This window comes from Trichechus manatus, unplaced genomic scaffold, assembly GCF_000243295.1.
Source record: "Trichechus manatus latirostris isolate Lorelei unplaced genomic scaffold, TriManLat1.0 scaffold00141, whole genome shotgun sequence".
Lineage (NCBI taxonomy): Eukaryota > Metazoa > Chordata > Mammalia > Sirenia > Trichechidae > Trichechus > Trichechus manatus.
In genome coordinates, this window is record NW_004444077.1 from 6,065,544 (window position 1) to 6,071,975 (window position 6,432).

Here is a 6,432-nt window from a genome sequence, read left to right on the forward strand (position 1 = left end):
ATTTCACTTGGAGCCACTATCAATGTCCATGGAAGCAGCAGTCAAGAAATCAAATGATGTATTGCATTGGGCAGATCTGCTTCAAAAGATCTCTTTAAAGTGTTAAAAAGCAAAGATGTCACTTTGAGGACTAAGGTGTGCCTGACCTAAGCCATAGTGTTTTCAAATGCCTCATATGCATATGAAAGCTGGTCAATGAATAAGGGAGACCAAAGAAGAATCAATGCCTTTGAATTATGATTTTGGTGAAGAATTTTGAATATACCATGGCTTCCAGAACAATGAACAAATCTGTCTTGGAAGAAGTACAACCCGAATGCTCCTTAAAAGCGAGAGTGGCGAGACTTCTTCTCACATACCTTGGACATGTTACCAGGAGGGACCAGTCCCTGGAGAAGGACATCATGCTTGGCAGAGTAGAGGGTCAGCGAAAAAGAGGAAGACCCTCGATGATATGGATTGACACAGTGGCTGCAACAAGAGGCTCAAGCATAATAACGATTGTGAGGATGGCGCAGGACAGGGCGATGTTTAGTTCTGTTGTACATAGGGTCGCTATGAGTTGGAACCAACTCGACAGCACCTAACAACACAGTGTTCTTGAGAGATGTAAGTAAAGATAGAAACTCTTTTTAATTATTTCTGGTTGATGGACGGTCCTACAAACTACATCTGATTATGATTCCATGAGGAAACTAGAGCATGTCAGTTTCCAGTTTATGTTTAGATTATACTTTTGCTCATCCTTCATGTCTCAGCCAGGTCACATCCTCTGGGAAGGTTTTCCTGACATTTGAGTCTGGATTAGGTTCATCTATAGCAGCCTATATTTGCTATCACAGCATTTATGAAATTATATTATAAATGATCGTTTAATTGTCTGCTTCCTCTATTAAGATAAGAGTGTGTGCTTTGTTAATCATTATATTCCAGCACTTAGTGTCTGGCACAGCACACAGCAGACACTCTAAATATTCAGAGGAGTAAAGGAGAAGGGAAAGAAAATGCGTATACTATGTTTAAGTGATAGTAATCATTTGATGCTGGAAGATTTTTTTTTCCTGGATGCAACATAGATATTAAATTAGTAAATATTCATCAAGTTCTTACTATGTGCAAGAGCCATTCTGGGTGCTGAGATACAGCTGTGATTGAAACCAACCATGTCCTTGCCCTCAGGGAAGTATTGCATGAGATAGAATTAAAAGCTATTGTATGATACAGAGTTAAAAGTTAATAGAGTTATTTTTGTTGATTAATGTATGCATTTTTTCATGGTTGTTGTTGTTAGGTGCCTTTGAGTTGGTTCCAGCTCATAGTTGATTTTGTACAAAAGAATGAAACACTGCCCGGTCCTGCGCCATCCTTACAATCGTTGCTCGATTTGAGCCTATTGTTTCAGCAACTGTGTCAATTCATCTCATTGGGGTGTCTTCCTCTTTTTCATTGACCCTCTGGTTTACCAAGCATGGTGTTCTTCTCCAGGGACTAGTCCCTCCTGACAACATGTCAAAGTATGTGAGAGAAAGACTCGCCATCTTCGCTTCTAAGGAACATTCTGGCTGTACTTCCAAGACAGATTTGTTTTTTCTTCTGTTGGCCCATAAAGACAACTTCTGGCAGTTCATGGACTACTTATAATATCATAGGATATTATGTTTTTCCGAACTATTTTCAATGTTTGATAAGAGTCTAAAAATATACCTATACCATCCAAGAGAAGCACCAGTGATGTCATGGTGGCAATCACTCAAAGCTTAGGGAGGATACTGCAAGAAAATGTAGAGCTTCTGTAGAATACACTCTAAAAGCCAACTTTTTAACCATGATGGCAGTCCCTACCAAGTGATTATGGGAGTAAAGGAGAGTCTGTCAGAATGTGGAATAAAGGAGAGTCTGTCAGGTAAATCAGTTACCTGGAAAGTTTGGAGAAGAGCCTGAAAGAGGTGAGGACAATAAGAATTATGAAGAGCCTCAAAGAAGCCAAGAGCCTCACACTGAGGAATTTATTTATTATAATATCTTGATTGAGTTCTTAGTCCTATACTGCAATCAGAGCCCTGGTGGTACAGTGGTTAAAAGCTCAGCTGCTAACCAAAAGGTCGGCAGTTTGAATCTACCAGCTGCTACTTGGAAATGCTATAGGGCAGTTCTACTCTGTCCTATAGGGTCGCTATGAGCTGGAATCAACTCAACAGCAACGGGTTTGGTTTTGGCAATCAGCTCAAGTCCCTAACTCCTATGGTCTCCGTACTTCTAGGCCCATAGAAGAAAGTACAAAGCCGATAATTCAAATCAAAAGGAAACTGGAGATTTTTTTTTCCAGCTTTGGTGTTTTTAAAACTGATTTGCCCTCTGTTTATGTTTTTCTTGAAGTACTTACTATTAAAATAGGCTTCTATTTCCATAAGTGAAGCTTGAGATAACGTAAATTTGAACCCACCTTTCTGGACCCCGTCCTATGTGAAACTGACTTTAATTAGTTCATTCAGTCTTCACAACAGCCTTCTGTAGTAAATATTATGTATTAGCTCTATTTTATAGATAAAAAAATAACCCAGACTCAGGGAGAAAGAATGACTTACCCAAGGACACAAAGTTAGCAAGACCCAGAGCCCAGTTTGACACTAAGATCTGTCTGCTTTCAAAGCCTGTGACATTCTACCTGCATTGCAGTACCTACAAATGAGAGCTGGAACATTCATTTGCCATTTTCCAGGGTGTGGGCAAATCACTTACCTCTTTGAACCTGTTTTCTCTATTTAATGGGGATAGTAACATTCACCCAATTAGTAATCGATATTAATTATTGACAGATTACCACATGCCTGGTGCTTTACAAACATCATCCATAATTCTCATTACAACCTTGCAACAGTCATTAACAACCCCGTTTTACAGATGAGGAAACCAAGTTTTAGAGATATTAAGCAGCTGGCCACAAGTCACATGGATGATGATGCCAGAGATAAGACTGGAACCTAGGTGGGTGTGTTTCCAAAGCCTGCTCTTGTTCACTATGCCAGGGAGTGGAAAAGATTACAAATATTATTGACTTCGAGGGGATGTGGTTCTCTCTTGCAATTACCCACCCCCACTGTAGTTATACCAAGGCAGCCATAGACAATATGTAAACAACTGAGTCTGATTGTGTTCCAACAAAATTTATGGACCCTGAAACATGAATTTCATTTAATTGTCTCATTTCACTAAAATGTCACAAATATTTTTCCCCAGCCATTTGAAAATGTAAAAGGCATTCTTCAACCTCAGCCAGCTGATCAAAGTTAACATCATCAGTGATAATTCATGTTAATTGCATGTACTCTTCATATGATGTGATGAGACTACTATACCTCTGTAGTCTTCCTCCTCAAAACCCATAATCCCTATGTAACTATTAGAAAAACATCAGACCCGAACTGAAGGACATTCTACAAAATACCTGACCACTTGACCTCTAAATTGTTAAGGTCATCAAAAACAAGGAAAATCTGGGAAAAATACACAGCCTAGAGCACCCTAAGGAGACATGACAACTGAATGTTATGTGGTGTCCTGGATGGGATCCTGGAACAAGAAAAAGATCATTAAGTGAAAACTAAGGAAATTCTAATAAAGTAAGGACGTTCGTTAATGTTTTTGTTGTTACCTGCCATGGAGTCAGCCCCAACTCATAGCAAACCCATGTACAGTGGGATAGGACTGCTGTGATCCATAGAGTTTTCAGTGGTTGATTTTCAGAAGTAGATATCCAGGCCTTTCTTCCTAGTCTGTCTTAGTCTGGAAGCTCTGCGGAAACCTGTTCAGCATCACATGCAAGCCTCCTCTGACAGACAAGTGATGGCTATAACCACAGAGAAAATTTTGTCTCCATGCATTTCCTGTTCTTGATCTTTCACATAAGTAGTCTCATACGTATTTGTCTATTTAAGTCTTACTTATTTCACTTAGCATAATGTTTTCTATGTATTAAGACCTTATTTCTCTTTATGGTAGAGTAATACTCCAATTTATGTATAGACCGCATTTTGTTTATCCATTCTTCTGTTGATGGATGCTTGAGTTGGTTCCATCTTTTAGCTATTGTAAATACTGTAATGTTGCAATGAACATTGGTGTGGAAGTATCTGTCTGAGTCCTTATTTTCAATTATTTTGAGTGTTTAAGTGGGTGTGAATTTTGAGTGTGTACCTAGGAGTGAAATTGCTGGGTCATATGATAATTCTATGTTTAGTTTTTGAGGAACAACCAAACTGTTTTCTACAGTGACTGCATACTTAAGTAATTTTGGAGGGAAAAATATCATCACGTCATGTTTCCTTAAATGGTTGCCTGTGGAGAAACTTGAGAGCAGAAGATCACTCAGAAGGATATTACATTAGTCTTAACAAGAATGATAAGAGCTTGAAATAAGGTTATGGAGTAGAGGTTAGGGGGAAGGAATAGAAATCAGGAGGACTTTGGAGGTAGAATTCAAAGGAATGTATAACCCATTGAAGGATGGTAGAGAAGGAGAAGGAGGGATGGTTTATGTACATCTATCAGGCAGTGATATACCTAGTTTTGACACGCAGCACAGGGAATTTTTTAGGTCTCCTCCTCTATATAACATTATTTTCAGTAAAAAAATAACAATAACAGTCATTTTTTTCTTGATTTTTACTTCAGTTTAATAAAGCTAATGAACTCTTATAAAAGAATACATTTCAATTTTAAAGTCATTATTCAAATTCAGTAGAATATTTTATATTTTATTCAATGTTTTTTTGTTTGCATTTTACAAACAAAAAATATCATCACCTAACAGTTCACACTTGGTTTCAATGTTTTTATTTTTAACACAAGTGAAAACTCCAAGTGGTTGCAAAGAAGGAAAGAATTGACGCAACTTAATTTCTCTTTGTTTGTCTTTGCCATCACTGTGCTAGTGCTGTTTATTTCTAGCCTACTGTTTGATGCAGGAATATGTATCATCACAGGTACTGGAAACACACACTGTGCCTGAAGTGAGCTTGAATGATTCTGAACCATTTTGAATTTACTATTGAGTAAAATGGGTGTAGCTGAGTCCATATAAGTAGAAGTCAACTGTATAACTGGGGATTCTCTGGATTAACTTCCATGGAGAATGTAATGTTTCTTACAAGATAAGTAGGAGCCCTAGTGGCACAGTATTTAAGTGCTCAGCTGCTAACTGAAAGGTTGGCAGTTGGAACCCATCAGCCACCCTGTGGGAAAGTGGGGGCGGTCAGCTCCCATAAAGAGAACAGCCTTGGAAACCCTATGGGACAGTTCTACTCTGTACTACAGGATCACTATGAGTAGGAATCAACTCAACAACAACAGGTTTCTTTTCTTTTTCTTTTTTTAAATAAGATAAATAAAATGGGCTAATTTGAAGCTCACATATATACTATTAAAACTCACAGCAATTGTTTAGAACTTAGAAGACTTTTGGAAGGAGGAGTATTTTATCAGTGACATTTAGAATTGCCAGCATATGGTGATAATTAAAAAACAGATTTTAGTCAGGTTTACTGTTGTGCTTAAATTCTCTGTGATACTGTACCCTATTATTGACTGTACCTGGGGTGGACTATTTCCATTGCAACACCCTGCCGTTAGTCCACCACTGTTCTCAGGTACTTAGCTTGGGGAAAAAATAGTTCTGCTCATGCTGCCTGACCTACAGGGAGAGGTTCTGTTGGAAAGGTGGTAAATTCAGGTTTGAATCAATTTAGGCTTGTATTCTCTGGGATACCCCAGAAATTTCAGAACTGAATTTGGAAGATAGAGATGAGCTAGATAAATGTATTTGCAAATCCTCAGTGTTTGGGTGGTAGTTGGAGTAGTGGGAATAGATGAAATTACTTGGAAGACTAAGAGACAAGGCCAAGGATGGGTGCCTGGGGAGCATCCAACGATCTTAACAAATGTGCATATTTGTTCACAGACATACTTGTATATACCTTCTGGGGTTATTCACCAGAGAGAGGTTATTTAGGAGGATAGTCCATTTTGGAGAGAAAATCATCCTTAAATGAAATATGTCCCCATGATATTTCTCAAACTGAAGAATTTTCCTATCCGAGGCTATCTAACCCTGAGATCCACGTGGAAAGTATTAAGCTCAAAAACTGGATAGAAATGAAGTCTGAGCTGTTTTCTTCAAAGGAAATATAACTGGTAAACTAACGTTCTCATTAGATGAACTGAAAATTTAGGTTCCTTGAAATTTTAGGTCTTTACATGCTACAGGTGTCAGGCTTTGAATATCTCATCATGCTGTAAGCTAAGAAATAGGAATATCTATGAAAAGCCAGTTTGAAAAAGAGAATAGACAACTTTTAGGCTTTAGTAAGAAAGAATAAAATGTCAATGACATGTGAATACAGAAAACGTCACAGAAGCTTTTCTCATTTCAAAGTC